Here is a 20137-nt window from a genome sequence, read left to right as displayed (position 1 = left end):
TTTAGTGCATGAGAAGCAAAGTGCAATTCGCTCCGTCCCCGGTCCCTCACGAGCATGTTAGGTCTGCAGTACTAATTCATAAGGCACGAAATCGGTGCGTTGTTCCCCGCGCAAAGGCTAACACCCAACCCAAGTGAAACGCATTCGTTGATGATGCGGAAATTCCCTATTTCATTATAAGAATCGTACATTTTAATATAGCGCTCTTGGGCGTGAGCGACACACCATCAAGCAATGCTGAAAAAATGGCCTGTTGCTTCTGGATCTTGGCGACTGCACGCTACCAAACAACACTATTGATTATGAAACACACGAAGAAACAGACATATACAAACAAAGCACGCTTCGTTTGCTCGTATCTGTTTCTTCGTCTATTTCCACTTCAATATGTTGTGCAGTAGCGCGCAGTAACGAAGATACGACGCCGCAGAACCGTGAAACGTGTCCCTGACAGCGGTCGCTGTAAAAAAATAACTCTGATAATCCCTTTTGATCCACTGTCCGGAGAAGGCGTATGGAGGGGGTACTCGACGGTAAAGCTCAATTCGATGTCGCAATAAAGAGCAAGACATGCAAGCATCGATGAGGGTGAGCTTGACCTCGAGCGCATGACAAGCTCAGTCTTGTACGCATTACAGAAGAGAAGTAACCGATTGCAATTACAATCACTTGATGTGAAACGCAGCTGAATTCAGCGATCGGTTAAAACTAACAAAAGTAACCGAACAATTTCAGAAGAGTAATCGATTACTCTTCCGGCATTCTCCTTCCGTTTTGTCAGAATAAGGCAAATATAGATGGACTTGAATGAGAAAGTGCGCATTCCTTGATTTGATGCCTGTGGCCGGTTGATCGGCAGTTTAAGTTATCGACGGTATTTTTTCCACGTTTCATTGTGAAAACAGCGACAGCGAAGACTTTTTTTATGTACGCGCTGGAGGGAAAGGCGAAGTTGTAACGTACGAAGACCTTGCGTACTTGCACGTAGTGGCGCAATGTGGTGCGCTTCGTTGTTGATCGCGCGCTGAGGAGAAAAAGAACACGAGGCTAGCTAAAGGCATGCAGCTCTGGCTTGCATGTCCGCACATCCTTACGTTCGCGGCTTCTTCGCAGCATGACCATTGTCACCATATCGCGAACGCATATCTCGAGCTAGCACTAGTGTTTGCAACCAAGTTCAGGTTACCGAAGTTATACCGGTAGTTGAACTTATTTTCGAATAGAAAGTAGCTCATTAAAAGAAATTCATTAGTGAAAAAAAAATCATGGGATTACCGAGAACATTACATCTTGAAAAATGCATTCAATGGATCAGTGAATTAGAGGGAAATGTAATTTATTACAAGCAATTAGCCACTGCGGTGGCTCAGCGGTTATGGCGCTCAGTTGCTGATCCGAAAGACGCGATTCGATCACGGCCGCGGCGGTCGAATTTGGATGGAGGCAAAACTCTAGAGCCCCTGTGCTGTTCAATGTCAGTGCATGTTAAAGAGCTTCAGGTGGTGGAAATTTCAGGAGCCCTTCATTACGGCGTCCCTCATAGCCTGCGTCGCTTTTGGACGTTCAACTCACATAAACCACATTACAAAAATTGGTTACTTGTAATGTTTTACCTACAACTCTGGGCAACCATGAAGTGAACGCTGATCAGCGCAAAGCTTCCTGTTTCGAAGTGATTGCAAGAGGCGAAGTAACTCGTGCAGTCAGATGTGACGGCTTTGTGGGGTATTTGGTTTTGTGTCGGCTCAGGCCAAGAAACTTGCTACATGGCCGCCCAGGGATCGCAGGACTCTGTGGAGAGCTGTGCAGCCGCGTACGAATTTGGATTGGCCAAAGAGGCTGTCGACTTTATCTGTTGGCCAACTAATAACGGAAAGCGTGCCCAAAAATAACAGTAGCGCATTCTGAGTCTTCTGATCTTAAAATCAATAAAAAAAAAATGTTTATATGACTTCCGCTACGCCCTAGAAAGTGCGATGTTTGCGGAACTGGACAGTGTCTCCTCACACGCCTCGCCCAGTATTAGATCAGAGGCACTAGGTACCCGGTATTAGGGTTATTTCCTTTACGGAATTCTCTTCCGCCACGTTCAAAAGCGGGCTCACCCAAGCGCCACGGGCCGTCTAAAACAAGCGCGACGCGCACTTGAAAGCGAAAGCGAGGGCCTTTCACCGGAAGCCAAGCTGTACGAATGTATACAGGATATGTAAAAGAAGATTGCCGAAAAAAACCCCTAAAAATACGAACAGGAAGAACAACAGCACAAAAAAAAAGTAAAGCAAGTTGACGATGAGACATTGGGTGAAGAACTCCAAAGCGACGACGCCGTGTGTGTGTTTGCTCCAAAAAGATCATCCACTCAGAATTCAACGAGGCCTCTTCACATCTTACTTGAAATTCGGGCATCGCCAGGCCAGCCCAGCTCCCAAACAGGCTGTGTGTGTGTATAGGAGAAACAGCGAAGAACATCCGCCTGCCCAAGCATCGCATCCGGGGAGAGTTTGTTCTCTGCCTGCTGGGACGGAGACAGTGCTACGGTGAGAGAGTATTTGGAGAAGAAGAGATGGTGCGCTAGATGCGCGAATAGAGTCGTTTCCGGATTCGCAATTTAAAACGCTCTTCTTTTCGCCCATCCAAGAGGCGCTGGGGTTGTTTCTCTCTCGAGCCAGAAGGAAGATGGGGAGCACGTACGTCCCTCGGTAGCATGGGAACCTGCAGCGCTGATACTCAACCGAACAGCAGCCATCGTGCGCTGAGCTCACTTCGTAGCTTCCTGTTCAGGACTTCACCGTCTTGCATCTTCGATTGCGGCTTCCGTTGGTCGGCAGCGTTCCGTTATGTGGCGAAAAGCTACGGTCAAAGTGGAGGACATGATTCTGAGTTTAGTATGTTATTTCATTTAAATGTTTTATATCGCACGATGCAGTGGCAGCTTCTGAGGTCAGTGTCTGTGGCCGTGATGTACGAGGGAATTTATGAGATGGTCATGCCATCGGTACAAGGTGCGGTAGTTGTTTATATTACGACAAAAAGCGATAATATTGAGGGACACTGGCAGAAAAATCAGTTTAAACAGGACTCGTCGCAACTTGCCACTTTCCTGGACTGTGCTGGCATGTTTAGCCGGAAGAGCTCCGATAAGAACCTGAAGTTCTTGAATTCGTTATTTCCGAGGCGAGTGCAACCGATGTGAGGAATACTGAGGCAAGCATTATTTATTTTGGTCTGCCAGGCTACTACGATATCTCTCATGAGGTAAAAAGTGCGCACGGAAGTGGGACGATGGGTACTCCGTATTAAGGTGTAGAGCGCTTTATAAGCGGGGCGCCAAGTAATGCATGGCAAGAGCTGAAAAGAAAAAAAGTTACATTTCATCGCGATAAAATTAATGCAGCTTGGCTGGCTTGTAGTCGTGTAGAAAAAAAAAATGAGCGCGTTTTACTTCTTGTTAACTTAAATGATTCACCGAAACCACTTATTTAACTCTAAAACTGCAGTGGATGCACCAAAGCCTTCAGTCAGACAGTCTCGAACCGACAAAGGAAAGATAAATCACGCAGTTTATTGTTGTATCTAGCTTCTTATACCTTTTCTCACCCTGCGCATATTTGTGTACAACGCCAAAATTATTTCCCTAAGCATCTATTTACTAAAGGTTCGGTAGTTTTTTATTTTAATTTTCGAGAACCCTGCCTGAATAGCATCACTAAATCATCAATTACTGCGACTCCTCTCCAATGCGATTACATCTGAGCTTCACTGCCGTACGTTCTGTTCCTGTCACTTTATTTTCATGTCTAAGGAATGCCGCAAAAACGAGGCTTTCACTGTGTTCTCTCCATTAAAATTATTTTCACCGCGCTGTCTGTCACCATGAAACTTATCGTAGTGCTCATTATAAAACTGGAGTAAATACTTTCAAGGATAAAAGACTTCGACAAGCACAGATGGCGACCAAAACATATACCAGCTATTTGTGAATGATAACCGAATTTCACTACCACGCATTGCACAAAACATATCGCACTGTCGCCTCCACTAGTCTGTTTTCGAGCCATCAGCCGATAACAAATCTGAATGCGCTTTGATGGCCCCTACGGGACCTGGAAACTTTTGCTGCGGATAGCATATGTGCTAAAACAATTTTTCAAGGGCTCATGGAAGGAAGGAAAGTGTGCAAGCTTACTGAAGGTGAAGCAATATACAAGAATATATAGAGATTCGCAGCAGAACAACATTTCTTTTCTTATCAGTATTTGAGCACAGCCAGTTTGTGTATAATAACAAAAAGCCACCAGGTGGTTTTTTAGCAGCAATGTTTATTTTTCTATTTATTTTCCCCCACACCAGACCATGTACGTACAATCCTTTTCAGATGGTTAAAGGCCATCGGGATAGCTGCTCCTCCATTTGCAGTGCTCTCGTGTCAAAGTTTGCTCTTCAAAACGCTGAAAGGAGGAGGAGGGAAGGGTTCCTCCTCTCTCAAATCTTTGGACGGTTGGGAATGATGTATGGGGCGTACAGCGTGGTCGAACAGGAAATAGGGTGGCCTAAGAACTTATGAAGAGCCTTGTAGCTACATGTGTACCGAAGTAAATTCAATTTAACTAAGTTTTAGATCAACAATAGAAAGCTCCGAACTTTGAGTCCAACATAATGCAATAACACCATTGTCCCAAGAAAACTTGCGTGAATCAAATTAGGATTCATACTAGACAAAGAGAGAGAGCAGAGAGACAGAGAATAGATATGAACAAGGAGAGACGCATCCCGTTGGCTACCTTGTCTTGGGGAAAGGGAAGCAGGGATGTAAAGGGGGAAGAAAAGGATCAAAAAAAGGAAGGATCATGTCAAATAAAGACGCGTGTGAGGCAGTCATAATCTACATTGAAAGCACGATGGCCTCAGGAAAGCAAAGCAGAAAGTTCTTGATATTTCTTTAGGACTGTAGATCATTGTGGGCACTGTCCGATAATTTTCATTTCTGAGGACTGGCGCTAAGTTTCTAAGCGCGCAAGGAGATATATTATCAATACGCAGTGGACTATACCTCCAGATGTCGTGTTTGTGCAGGTAGGAAAACGACCGGGGCAGACTCCAAGGCAGAGGGACGCATCCACGTCGTTCCTAAGGTGCATCGATTTTATAATTACACTCGTGAGCGGCGCGACCAAATGATTCCGGATGTAAATGAATGCGGCGCGAGCGCTGGTGATCGCTGATTAGGGAGAGCGGAGTGAGGATGCGATCGACAGCCCGAAGGGCTACCCGCGAACCCAGTCAGTTTATACGGTAGCTGTCGACCGAATGCAATCACATCTGCTCAGAGAATGAGCTAGAAATGCACGGGTTCCACGCTTTGCAGTTTCTGGACATTGTTCTTCGAGTCACTCATCAGTTCATTCGAATAAGGCATTGAGAAAAACGCAAGTAAAAGATTTAGAATCGGTCCCTCCCAGCTTTCCGCTAACAAAGCCATTTATTTGGCTTAATATTAAGCCTGAGTAGGGCAACAAAACCGCCTAGCTGCTTGCCAGAAAAATTAAGTTATCGATAATCATGCCAACTATTCATATGCCAATGCAAGCGGCTGTAACTTTTTGTCTTAGAATGCCGTCAAAAGAAGGTCTCGTTGAAACAACTAGCAGTAAGGCATGCACAGCGGTTTCGTTTTGATGGTATATGTTTTCAATATTAAATGAGAAATAAAATAAAATTTCGCGGAAAGTGTAAAAATAAATGTGTTTATTGACTTTGCATGCTTAGAGCGTATTGTTTTAATTGTAGTGGCAAGAAAAATTCGCCAATTAAACGTAAGATTGCCTTCCAAGTTTAATTTCAGTAGTTTTTGTGAGCTTTCAGCGAAAAGCGGCATACAAGGCCATATCAGCAATACATCCTTTACCTACCAATTTCCTGTTTTGCGTTCAACTAGAAGATGACGACGGAAATACCGAACGTTATGCTCGCATAATGATGCACATCAAAAAAAGTCACAGACGATCTACGCGATTCATGCAGTAGGTCATGCGTTAGCATTACTGTTCTCAACTGGCATTAGCGGGTGACGTGATCCAGCAATCCAGCAATCCAGCAATCACAGTGCGCCACGCCGTGTACCGTCCCCACTCTCGCCACCTGTCACCTCCCACTGACTCGCCCTTTCTCTGTTTTCCTGCTGCCGTCCTCCACTGCCGTCCTCTCTCCATCCCTCCCTTCTTTTCTCTCTCTCCACTTTGTCTTCTCTTCCCCAAGGCTTCACACACTGCAAACGACGGACACTTTCTGAGTTATCGCGGGTTTTGATGCGAACACATTAAAAGCACGCATAGTGCATTAGAACCATGGAAGTGCGGTTACAGCTGACTTAGTACACGATGTTTAGTACTTCAGTGTTCAAATTAATCTCAGTGCGCTCGTAACTTGTCACATAGTTTTCACCTAAAGCAGGGTGAGCCGTATGCGCGTGCACCTGTCCGTCAAGCGCCATTCTGCGCCAGGCGTTGAAAGGGGCATGAATCTGCTTGTTCCTGGTGCTGGCACCCTCCTCCTCTCGCGAAGACTGAAAATTTGTTTTTGTGGAAAGGAAATGGCGCAGTAACTGTGTTTCTTCACGTCGACACGGCAACCACGCGCCATGAGGGAAGAGAGGAAAGTGGAAGTGAAAGAAGAAAGTGAGAAAGAGATGCCATAGTGGAGGGCTCCGGAATAATTTCGGCCACCTAAGAATCTCTAACCTGCACTGGCATCGCACAGCACACAGGGGGCGTGAAAGAATTTTAAGCCTTGAATAAAAAGGAGGGGGAGGCGAAGGAACTTCAAGCCGCGAAGAAAAGAGTAGGGGAGACCCGCGCCCCGCTTTCATCGCGCGCGCGTTCTGGCGAGCGTGAATCCCTATGTCTGTCCTGTACAGATATCTGCGTCTGCGCAGACCGGCTCCGGCATACGCGCGTACGCCTATGAAGTGTCCTTGGAGTCGGGCCTTAAAGGGCAACTCCGGCGATTTTTCGATGTTCATCGATCAAAAAGAAATTTTAAGTCTGTATTCTTTATGGTAGTCTCATATCTCACGTAAAATTTCGCACCTGAAAGCGGCGTAGTTTTTTCGCAAGCAAATTTTGAAAACAAGCGCTCCTTGACGCGAGCGGTACCCGTTTATCGAGCAACTTCTACAGGCCACTTCTGTACTGTGACGTCACTAGCGTGTCGGCGTGTCAAGCTGGTGGGCGCCCGCTGGCGTTGGCAGTGCAGGGGAAAACTGAAAATTGATTTTGAGGAAAGTAAATGACGCAGTAACGGACACCCAAACCGCGACGTAAGGGAGGAGTGAAAGAAGAAAGGAAGAAAGAGGTGCTGTAGTGCAGGTCTCCGGAATTATTCCGACCACCTCAGCAATTTCGCGCCATCTCAGCGTGCCTGATGTGATGTGTACGCCAGAGTGATGGGTCACTACATGATTGATTAGAAACATCTTTATTTGTTCAGTATGTGGGTGGGCCGCCTAGTCCGGTAGTCAATTGGCTGCTGCTGCTGCTGCGCTGGCCCTCCCCACCAGCCAGTGCTGACGGTCAGGATCATCGCTGAGCAGAATAGCCTCCCACTGCTCCTCCGAGGGGTTGGGAATGGGGTCAACTAAGGGATTAAATTAGCATGCCCACACCATATGGTAGAGGTTAGCTACCTCTCCACAGTACCCTACACTAAGGAGAGTATAGTGTAGGGTACCACTGGTGTAATTTAGCTGGTGTTGGGCATGTGTTGGTTTGTAGTCTCCTAATGGTGTTCTCTTCTAACTTATTGAGGGATTTGTGTGGTGTTGGGTATTCCTTTCTGGCTGTTCTATATGGTGCGAGATTGTCAGCATACACTGCTAAACCTATCAGGTCACGGTACCCTTCATGATCATCAGGGGGAGACGCCCGTTATAGAAGAGCTCAGGCTTGCCTGTGAGCGGCTTCGTTTCCTCCTGGTAGTTCCAGGTGACCGGGAAATGAGATGACTGAGGCTTGGTTGGGTGGATGCTTAGTCAGCAATGACAACCCTGAGTTATGAATTAATCCGTAATTGAAATTTCGACAGGCGTTCTGGGAATCAGTGAGCACAACGGCGTTGGGGTTAGATGCTACAGCTAATGCAATAGCTGCCTCCTCTGCGTGAGTGGGGTTAGATGTTTTCATAGAGGCGCAGTTCGCTATCGACCCTGAAGGCGTTGAGACCACAATAGTCATGACACCATTCTTTGGTCCTGCTGCGTCCACGTAAAGGGTGTTAGGTTGCTTGTCCCATTTCTTCTGCAGGGCTTCCCCTCTTGCTTTTCTCCTCTCGGTGTTATATGCGGGATGCATATTCCGTGGAATGGACGGCAACTTCTAATGTGCTGTGGGCTGCACAAGTTCTTCATCTGTGACAACGGGCGTGAACTACCGCAGGTTTCCTAGCGATAAGAACTTTCGCGACAATTGAGTGAGAGCTGTCCGCCGTGTCAACTGGTCTCCGAAGAATCATTCCCGCTTGTGCTCGGAACATTTCGCGCCAGATTACTATGAAGACAGCGTGTACCTCAGAGGGAGCTTTGGACTTGCTAAGGCTTCGTTCAACCGGCGCTTGAAGGCATATTCTGCGCCAACGTTATTCGAGTACAACCACCTATCGCAGCGGCCATCTGAACGAAGCGCGGCCGTCAAGAGGAAGCGGACCACAGTGAGCGTGCTCAAAGTATGTTGGATTGTAGAACTGTAGCTGGCGTGAATTCACTTCCAAAAGCTCGCCGTCAAGACAAAGCTTCGCAAAGAGAGGATTGTTGGTGATGCATTCCCCTGTAAGGACGCTGTGCACCGCGGCAACGTTCCGGCAGCAGATTCCTTCATCAGGCTGGGTCGGCCGGCACTGGCCACACGAACAGCTGCCGTCGGGAGCATCTCATTAACGTTTGTTCTGATGACTCTGTCACAAATGCATGCACGAGAAATGACTCAAGTAGTCACTTCTCTGAGTTCAGACCGTCTCCATGCTGCAGGTGATGCGGCCTGTGGTGCGACTCGGCTGGCTAGCGCGGCGGTGGATCATACCTGAAAGGCAACTCATCGGGTCGGAAATCGTCGAATGAGTCGTCTTCTAAAGATTCGCTGGTCTCGGAAAAGCTGTTCTCCGCGCTTCAGTCACGTCGACAGCGCGGCTCCGAACTTCGCAGCGCGGCGAACACTCTAGTGACGTCACAGTCAATACCGCACGAAGGCGCCTCCCCGGTATCGGTTTCGAGTTTTGCGTTTTTTGTTGTTTAAAAATTACTTTAGGGTTGCTTTTGAAAACCTTGTATCGTACACATTACAGGAGATTCTTAGGAGTACAAAACAGCCATTAACTTAAAATGGCTGAAAAATCGCCGGAGTTGCCCTTTAAAGGTCGACTGCATGCACGACTTTATGACCAGTAAGAAAAAAAGAAAAAGCACGCCTGTTAGAGCTTTGCTAAATTTGTGGACGTTTATTGCGCAAAATCAAGCGTACGCTCAATGTAAATTATCTGGAGCAGAAAAAATGAGGAGCACTGTGTAGAAATAATTGCTGCAGCCTTGCTTCCGGTGTACTAACCCGTCACCTTTGGGCGCCACAGTGGACGGTTCCGGAATAATTTCATCCACCTGGTGCTCCTTAACGAGTACAGACATAGCACAGCACGCGAGAACAAAATATACGACTTGCCTAGCTAACTCATGAAGTGGTTCCGATAATTTCTTTCTCTGTGCAACAACAACGTCACGTGTTTGTTCGACTTTTTTTGTGTTGTTTAGCGCCTTGCATTGTGTCTGGGACGAGCTATAGCTAACAGAACGTGGAACTAATAGGCACTGCAAAACGCAACAAAAACCCAGAAAAATCTAAATGAAAATTGAAATATTGCAATCATTGATGAGTGCTTTAGGTGCTTACGCGCCAGTATAGACGAGCGCTGATCTCCGTGACAACACATTACATGATTCGTGGAGTGCTTGCTTATGAACGTTGACGAGGAATTTTAGAAGGCGCATAATTCTGAGTCAGCGCCGTGCACTTTCTCTGAACTTTTGCATTCCTACAGACAACTCTCCGAATTTTACAGCTCGAAAAGTCATAAGTAAACTATTAGCCCCAATGCGCCAAAGTGTGGAACAGTTTACAGTTCTTTAAACCACTGCATCTCGGCGCTATAAGGTTGCAAAACACACCAGGGAGAACGCGATATTAACGATCTCAATTCGCCTCCTTGCCCTTCCTAAAAAAGAATGAAAGAAAAACAAAGAAAAAGGAGCAAATAAGGAGTGATCCACAACTACTTAATTTCACTCCGGCAAAGTTTATTCAGCGGGAAGCGAAATTAACGACTTTGAAGCCTAGGTGACGGCCCACCAATGGGGCGGAAGAAGTCTTCCATGCTCGAACGTTCGCTGCCACCCCGCCGCTGCCAATTAAGCTAATGATGGTCTTCACGGCTTCATGTTCTCCCGCAAGGAGAGGAGGAAAGCGCCCCGCTTCGCGTCATCTGCCACGTCACGCCGCTTGTGCGTCTTTATATATCCTTTTTTCTTTCAGTTCATCTCTTAAAACCGCGCGATTATCTGGAAGACAGCTCTTCAGGGGCAGTCGGCAATGCGACGGCACCGAACGATAGGGCTTACATGCGCTGCCGTTGATGCGTACATGCGGTCGCATTAATTGCAGAGACTGGTCCGGTTAAGAAATCTCGCCGCCAGAAGCGTGGTGAAATGACGACATCGCCGCTCGAAATTATAGTTTTAGGATGATGTCAAAAAAAAAAAAAAAACGTAGGTGGTGCGATTAAACATTTTGCTTATTGTTACTGACTGTTAAACTGCTCTTACAATGACTCTGTTGTAGTACTTGGCTATTTCCTGCAACTTTGTGGCACTGTTTGTGTAATAACCTTCTCTTTCTCCCCACTCTAATGCCAAACTGAAATGGCCGGCCGTGTGGCTTACGTGATAAATAAAATCACTTCCTCTATGAGTACACCAATTAATCAATGGCCCTCAGTTCCCAGAGGCAGTGACGCAGCGGGAAGGGGGGGCTAAAAATTTTCGGCTTCCAAAAGGCCCGCCATTGTATACCGAACCTGGCAACGTTCAACGCTAGACCTTTTATCAGTGAGGCTAGCCTGGCAGTGTTGTTTTAGAAATTAGTGGCTGTAAAAAAATGTTATGTTATAGGGCTTAGGGAGTTTAGGTGGGCATATGAAGCATATGCTATGTAAATGGGTGGACACGTACTATGCTATCGTGCTTTAGCGGATCGGCAGAGCTGGGTGTGGGATTCCTCATCCATAAGGATATAGGTGGATGTAAGTGGATATTGGTGGCATATACCAGGTGTTTCAGCAAACACTTTCAAAAATCTTCAAAAATAGACTTTTTGGGGCAAAAATATGGTTTTGACGGCATACTATTATCAGTGTTGGCGGACATCAGAAAACCAGTTAATCGTCTTAAGTAGTAAGCTGGTTAACTAATTTTTAATAATTAAATTTTAACCTCTTTAATTAGGCGCCTATGTGCATTTAGAGATTAGTTTCCTGTCGTTAGTAATAGCCATATCAGCTCTTAGAATTTTGAAAACGCGATTACCCTTGCCGTTGTGGTTCGAGAAAATTTGGATGCATCGTGCGAAAATACATGCGCTTTCGAAAGCATGCAGGCAAACCAACCACTCCAGTACATGTAAATAGTCGGAAAAGCCAAAATTTGTCGAGCCACAGCGCCAAGGGTCATCGCGTTTTTGAAATTCTAAAAACTGATCTGGCTGTTACTGATACTGACTACAAATCTCTAACTGGAGCTAGGAGCCTAACTCAGCCAGTTAAAAAGTGAATTATTAAAAATTAGTTGACCAGCTTATTGCTTAAGACGATTCACAGGTTTTCTGGTGTCCGGCAACACTGGTAATACTATACTGCAAAAGATGTATTTTTGCCCTAAAAAGCCTATTGTTGAAAATTTTTGAACGCGTTCGCTGAAATACGCGTTATAGTGACCATAGGACGATGAGTTATCGAATTAGGCTCGATTTGAACAGCGAATGGAGGAAACCAGTAAGGAAGAAGCACATGACACAAATATTACAAAGCTACCTTAGCGTACAAAAGACTTGATTAAGTAATACTGACAGTTGAGGTAATTGGTGCAGCATCTATGCAGAAAAAACAGGGCAAGAGGACCCAAGACTCTCCAAATTTTATGTAAGTGTCCTAATCCTTGTCTTTTTATTCATTTATGTACAGTACCTTATGTCTAAAAGGGCCTACTGTAATGGGTCTCCCGGTTACTTTCTTTTTTTGTTTCAGTAAACAAGTGTGTTTTATGTACAAGCAGCCAAGTCATGAGCAGCCAAGTCCAAGTCATGAGCCAACAAAGATCACATTTTTAGAGAACGACGTTTGAATTGCTCTGTGAATTGCTCTGCTGTGGTTCAATAAGGGCTTGTTCCCCCGGTCAGCTTTTTATCACAGCTTGCAACACGCTTCGAGCTGCTTATATCGCCCGAGTTGGTGCCAAGACTGCGGGTCCTGTGAGGGATAAGGATCCTCACATTACTCTTCCATGCTGTCCGATATTATCCGTGGCAAAAAGCAATCGTGACGTCACAATAACACAACTTGCGGAAAGCGCCTTTCTGGAATCGCAGTGGGCCAAGGGTCTCCGCGTTGCCCAAGGATTCGCGCCACTGCTGCAAACAGTCGCGGCGTCCGTCCGTGGCTCGCCCGGAGCAGCCCAGGAGAGAAGCTAGGCGAATCGGAAATAACGTCATGCGACGGGCAGCATCTTATTTCCGCCCCGCGTGTCACTCCGAGATACACCCCCCTCTGAGCTAGACCACGCTCGGCTGTTCCCAGGCAGGGTGTGCGTGGTCAGCGTGAAAACAAAGCTCGGTTCCGGTACGGGGGCTTCCGGACGTCCGGGTCGGCACATTAACTCCCGCCATGCCCTGCCACCGTAATCAGGACCCGCTCCGCAGACCGCGTTGACGCCTCGGCCGCCGGCTTCTCTCTTTACGGATCCGTAGAAGCAGAAAGTCCGCTTAAGCCGGTTGTGACGTCTGCCGCCGCGCCATCTTGGGCTGTTTCTTCTGCGCTTATCTGTTGGACTGAAGCAAGCGCGCGGATGGGACATGCTCGGCGCGAGCAAAGGGAGGCCGGGGACGTGAAACGACATGATTTAATATTGGCTTTACTCGCTTAAAGGAAAGTCCTTGACCTTTTGTTTCAAGGCTATTTCGCCCCAAAAAGGTGAGACATATTCACATGCTCGATGAAATGCGTGTTTGGAGAAGAGCTAAAAACCGCCTTCGACCTCAGTATTGCGGGGTAAATGCTATTAGCTGTTTCGAATCGAACGCTGTCAGTTGACATTACCTAACGGTAAGTCTAGTCTCGTGACATGAAGCGGAAGCATATATTACCAATTTTACGCCATCAGTTCTCGCACTATTCCTGAAATGGCGGCAGAAGAGAACGAGATGGTGCTAACACGACAGGCTTGCCTTGCAACATAGGCCGGTCATGCTACAAATGTCCGTAATCTCTGAGGTCACTTCCAAGCTGTGCCGATGTTTCTCTTTTGTATATGTGTTTCGTGACGCACTCGCCCACGGTGGCACATGTTAAATTTCGCAGCAAAGTGTGAACGCAATTTATAGTTTATCCGCGATGGAAGAGATAGATGCTTCCGAGGCTAGGTGTCAACTTATTGTCTTGTTTTTTAAATATTCTTACAACGGCATTTGTTTTTTTTTCAAATTATCGGTGAAACAATTGCAGAGTATGTAAGGTGGGAATGGAATATGCTATTTTAGTTTCTGGCATTTGTCTGACATTATCACGAAATACTGACAAGTTTATGCACGCGTGTTTCTTACTGGGCGCCTTCTTTGCGGATAAGCGGTTGAGTCATGTGCTCATCCTGTGCGTATGAGGCCTGTTTTACACCGCTGGCAGTTAATGGTATGTGTGACGGGCTTGACGTCACACGAAGCCGCGTACCACCTCCACTAAGGATGTTACGGGGAAATACTATTTACATTTATTTACAATCGGTAGGGGGTCTAGAAAGAATAGTTTCTAGCAGGGAGCACCGACGCGAACAGGGAGGCCCATCAACCTCTTGTACTTCGTTCGTCCCTTTCACGTGGGAGACCACTTCATCTTCCACTTCCACTTCGTCGTAACAATATTGCAGGGCGCTTGAGGGCGGTATCATTCGGTGGCTGCCTACCGTGGTTGAGAACGTGTGTCATCCGAAGTTGTATCCGAAAGAGGAATGTTGCGAGCGTCACCGAGAACGTGAAATCAAGCGACGACTGCGCGAAGATCCGGATTTGCGCGCTCTGGAAGCGCCAACGATGAGGGGATCCTGACTTATGAGCTCGCGATGTCGAGAAGACAAGACAATGGTGCCAGGACCGAAAAGTGCGTGTCCGCGAAGCCGTAGCCGTCGGACGCTTGAGGTACGCTAACCTCGGTGGTGGGACTAGGGCATTTGAGTGCCTGTTCAGCGCTACCACTTTCGGCTTTCCTGCGTTTGGTCATGAACTGACTATCGGTGATGCTTCAAATTTTAGTGGTAGCTCCACACTTTACTCACTGCCTCATTTGTCAGGAACATCACATGGAGGAGAGATCAGAAAGCCAGGTGGTGCTGAAATTTTCCCATTTTCTGATAGTCACCTGTCAATATTTTTCTCTATCGGGCATAATTATGAACGCGCAAATATCTCCATTCATGTTGTTCAGGATTCGACAGCTCCCCGGAATAAACCTAGACTCAAGAGCACCTTGGATTCAAGGAGCGCCTAGATTCAAGAAGCGCCTTGTCCGTGTGGTTTCTTCGTTCGTCCTGTTCCTTTTGCGTTTTATATCATCTAGTCATGTACCAACTCGCCCACCAATCGATTCTTCTGAAATTCAAGAACGATTGTTTTTTCCCGAGCGTAGGCGTCGCAATACACCACGAGTACTGTCCGTTAAACCAGGGATTCGCGTGAGCTTTGTTAAAAATTCACAGGGATGCCTAATTACATTACATGTTGGCAACGCTACAGTGTTACAAGCTGCTGATGCCTTTACGTCGTGTTTTGTGTCATTCTTTCATGGTTTTGTTGGCGGACCCCTACACGTCTGTCTGCACAGAACCAGGCATATCTTCGAGTCATCCATCTGGTGGCTAGATGTTCCCCAAAAGGTTTGCAATGGTAACAAGATGGAGGCAATGAAAATACATCAAAACGTATAGTTGTAATTCACGGTCTGGTGACGTCTCTTCTGTCCCTAGGAAATTATGGGACCAGCGGTGCTTTTTTTTTTCCCGACGAGTCTTCTAATATTTTACTGCGATTACAAACCTACAGGATGGTGGGGTAATAAATTAATCTGTTGACAACATTAGAGGAGTTAGGGAAACTCGCGTCGTTGCTTAAAAGAAAGCAGGAAGACAGATTGTGGGTGTTTTGCCCTCTTGGAAGAGGAGGTCCCACCGCTTGTCAACCGTTGCCTGCTCTGTCATGGTCACTCTGCCCGGCGACTGTTCGTTTTTCACGGCTACACGATGACGCACCAACGAGGTCCAATTTTGTACTCGGTTCCGTGACTCGCGTTCCATGGCCGGTGGTTTTACTGCTAGGAGCGGCGTTGCGCGCACCCAGGCGCTTCGATCATCAAGCTCGTCGTCTCCTCTTTGACGATGCGGGCGATTAGTGGCTCGGGTCTTTCTTGAAGCCGGTCCCAGCGGCAGGCTGGGGACCATGGGTCAAGGCTTGAAGTGGCTAGCCTAGCCAGGCCACCCCCTGCAATAACGACTTCAGATCACGGCCCCAAAGGGCGATTGGCCGCTCTTGCCCTTTTTCCCTCTTCGTCGCTGCTGGGATAAAAGTCGAGCCGAGAATTCACAATGAGTCAAGGGCTGCCCCAGCGCGGCGGCGGTAGCAGCCTGACGAATTCTTTCCTGAGGGGAACGTGCGTTGCAAGTCGCCGGTCGGAGCGCTTTTTTGCTCTATTGACCGCCACTGATTTTTCCTGACCTTCACAAGGAAGTGGCGGGAAGAAGTTTGACAGTGCTATCTCGGCGTTAAGTTTACGGATCTTAGGAGTGTTTACGTGTGTACTTCGGCTTCTGACAACAAAGCAATATCCTTCCTTCTGTTCCACTCTTCATCTTTCTTTCCTCCCCCTCCATCCTTCTCACTTTTCGCATTTTCTTCCGAAACCCAGCAGGTCGCTGTCCATTAAGGAACTGCCAAGTTTTGGTTGAGGCGTCAAGGGTTTGGATTGTGCGAGGTATTTTTTTTTCATGCCGTCTGGAGCAGACACAAAACGAACACAAGCTTAAGTTCCAGTACGTAGAGTTGCTCAGATTTAGAAAGGAGGATAAACAAACAACTGTGTAAATCAATCATTCTTTTTCTGCGCAATACACTTTGGCCAATAAACCACATGAAACAGCCGTTAAACCCAAAAACGAGTTTGTTTAGATGCTTAAGTTGATCGCATGCAACACGGGCATACTAGCTTCCTCACAAAACTCACACTCTGCCTCTTGCCGTTCCTGCATCCTCCCGTGATACACACAGAAAATGTTAAATGAAATTAACCTGGAGCAAGGAATACAGAAGAGAAAGCAGATTTAGCAGCCGGTCAGAAGGAACCTTATTATCTCGTTCTTGTGGCTTTGATTCTGGACTGTTTACTGTTGCTTTAGGGCATGCTATAACTTCAAAACCTCGCCTCTTGCTTCCGGTACGACGTCGAAACAGACCTCGATTTTCGGTCGCCGTGGAAGACGAGAGGTAAAGGGCTGCGCGCCGTTCAAAACGTCATCCGCAAGGTTCCCAAAGACAAATGGCCATCGCGCAGTGTTTCGGCGTCGGCGGTGTTTTCACTCGGTGCTCGCGGATTCGAAACCGATCGGCGTGCCCGAGTTGTTCATGCCCGACCGAGAACAGGTGCTGAGCGCAGGCGCAGCGCCGGTTCAACGCATCGAGCACGCGTAGGGCTCACGGGAGCATTGCTCGTGCGGTCTGGCTTGCTGTGAGGAAGTGACACGATATGCATGGGCATACGAGTGCAGCACCTATGCGGAAACAAAGGAATGCCGTGCGATTACTTTCTTGGAGATAGAGAGCATTATAGAAGGAATCTCGAGGAGAAAACAGCTCTAAAACTTGTCCACGAATATAAAAGTGTTCCGATTATGCCGTTAGCAAGGTTTGATGCAAACAACGCTATCAGAATCAAGAAAAACTGTAAAATTATATTGGCAGCTGTCACGTCAAGACGCGAGACGTATTCTTGCTTTACAGCCGCAATCAGACACATGGTTGTGCCCAAAACAAGACGAATAAAGAAAATGCAGGGTAGTAAAGAAGTGGAACGTGCAACAACAGAATCAAGAGATGCAAAAGAAAATATAAAAGTATGCTTCAAATATATTAAAATGCATTTTAACTCAAGGGGTTTGGAGACTTTACACCGGCAAAAAGTGACAGACATTAAAGAATGCCAGCAGTTTGATCAGGCAAGCCGAATATTCTCAGCCACGAGTTTCGACACTGCGGTTTCATGAGTAAACAGGAAGAGAAAAATAAATGAACATTATCAACCGTCTAAGCATTGTCAACAGATGCCAAAAAAGTGCCTGGACAAGAAAGCGATGGATTGTGGTCCGGTCAATTCTATAACAGCATGAAGACCTGGTAGCGTAACGAGAAATGCTTTAGTATTTTTCCATTATAGGCCTTATTCGTAACTATGAAAAATAAGGACGATTCTGCTGAAACATGTCTTTTGAAAGGTGCACTATATGCGCATGCAGCGACCACATCGAATCATTCATCATGCTAGCATGCCATAAATAAACTTCGCTTCTGTGTTTGCCTTTAAGTTCATTTTTAAGTTCCTGGGTTTCCTTGCGCTTAAAAATTTTCAAAAGTACTTGCAGGCCTTAAGGCTTGCTCACATCACACAAAGAAAGAATAATTATTTCATACTAAGAGCATAAAGTTAGAACAAGAGGAAAGGGAAAAAATCCGGACCCTCACATTAGGTCACTGTCGCTCTCTCTCCACTTCCACCTCTTCATTTACCCCTTTCTTTCCTGTGTATTTCGGGTGTCGTCACGAGTGAGATAGTTACAGGACCCTTCCTTTCCTTATAATCACTATTAATAATATTAACACGATTTGTACGTAAGAATAGAGATTATGCTCTTGGAAACAATACCATACTGAAACCCTTGCGCTTATTGCATGCCTGCTGCCCACTGAGATAATTTTTTCTTTGCGACATGATTTAGAGGCAGAAATTGTGTCAAAATTCGTTGTAGTGGACAGAAGTGCCGAAAAGTAAGCGTACGGGAAACACCTATGACTGCTACCTCTAGCCACGTGGTCCTAACAATGATCACCGATTACTAACCACGACCGAGTTGGGATCCCGGCGATTGTCGTCTCGCCTGGCCGCCCGGGTCGAAGGGCGCAGCTCGAGAGGCGAAAGGCGAACAAATGACCCTATCAGCTGTGGCGCTCCCTTTCAACCGAGCATCGCGCTCGGGCGTCGGAAGTCATTTAATGTGCCGCTGGTTTCCGGGGAGCGATTCGCAAGGTGCAGCGCGCGAGTCACCGCGTGTCCTAATGGCGCTCCGATTAATGACCCACAATTATTCCCCGAAGAGGTCCGCACTGTCTCCACTAATGTACCAACTCCTCCTCCTCTACTCTACCCTTTACCTCTCCCCGTTTCACTACGGGCTCTTCGACGCGTCCCCAGCTATGCGCCACGAGCGAAGATCCGCCTCGTTCAGTTCAAGGTGTTCGATGTCTGACTGCGGATGTTCCTGCAGCGCTGCGCTCTGTAGGCTCGTCTAGAGCTGTGGCTTCAGCCGAGACCTTTATTTTTTTCAGACTTGTTTTACCGTTGAGCTCTGTCTATACCGCGGCACGACAGCTTATGGACTGCTCGAGCGTTCCTCTACAAACAAACAAACAAACAAACAAACAAACAAACAAACAAACAAACAAACAAACAAACAAACAAACAAACAAACAAACAAACAAACAAACAAACAAACAAACAAACAAACAAACAAACAAACAAACAAACAAACAAACAAACAAACAAACAAACAAACAAACAAACAAACAAACAAAAACAAACAAACAAACAAACAAACAAACAAAAACAGACGCACACATAACTTACCAAGTACATCATAATCAATAACTTAACCCCTGAAAAAAAGAAGTAACTAATTAACACTAGCTTTCCTGAATCTGTGGCTCCTCCGCAACGCGTAATAACACATTTTCTCTTTTTTTTTAACATAAAAAGCATCCTAACTAGGAAGTCTCTGCAGTTGCTGCTCGTTACACATTTTTTTTCACAGAGCTAATAGGTTCAGCCTCGAGTTTGGTTTACACCTCTCAAAAACATATTAGCCAGTCTGAATTCGTGCGAGTGTCAATGGGTGTTTGGGTAATAATCACTCAAACCCACAAAAATACTTTTATGCTGCTCGCTGCAGAATGCGCTGCCTCGGCAGATAATTCGCAGACAACACTTTACTGATCCCGATGAAACAAAGGTCGTTCCACGTGCCCAGCCTCGAAGCCAGTGCTGCAATTGCTGAAGCGATCGTTCCGAAAAACAAGAAAGATCGTGTTATCCAACTTTGTTGCTAAAAAAAGTGGTGAATTTTACTCTTAACAGAAACAAATCCAACAACCCTGTTAACCACCATAAACTAATCTATGCATTCCGCTATTTTGCTTGCTCTAGTACTGAGTGATGTTATTATATAACTGAGCTGAACCTGCCCAGAAAGGTTCCGCTATGAGACCCAAAAACTAGACAGGTTTATCGGACGACCACAAATTACAGACTATCGTTTATCAACAGCTGAACATAGTAAGGCTTCATCTCATTGTTCAGTTGGTTATAAGGGAATAAAATGGTAATGTCATTGAGCTTTCTAACCTAAAAAAAAAGAAACATGATACAACTGTTACTACAGCAAGAAAAAAATGCCGCAAACGTTCAAAAATTCTGCCGATAGAAGGATCGCTGTGATGTGCTTTTGAACTTGCATTCCTTTATCACAAAC

This window comes from Amblyomma mixtum, chromosome 5 (assembly GCF_055824585.1).
Source record: "Amblyomma mixtum isolate Tamu chromosome 5, ASM5582458v1, whole genome shotgun sequence".
Classification (NCBI taxonomy): Eukaryota; Metazoa; Arthropoda; class Arachnida; order Ixodida; family Ixodidae; genus Amblyomma; species Amblyomma mixtum.
This window is presented reverse-complemented; position numbering follows the sequence as displayed.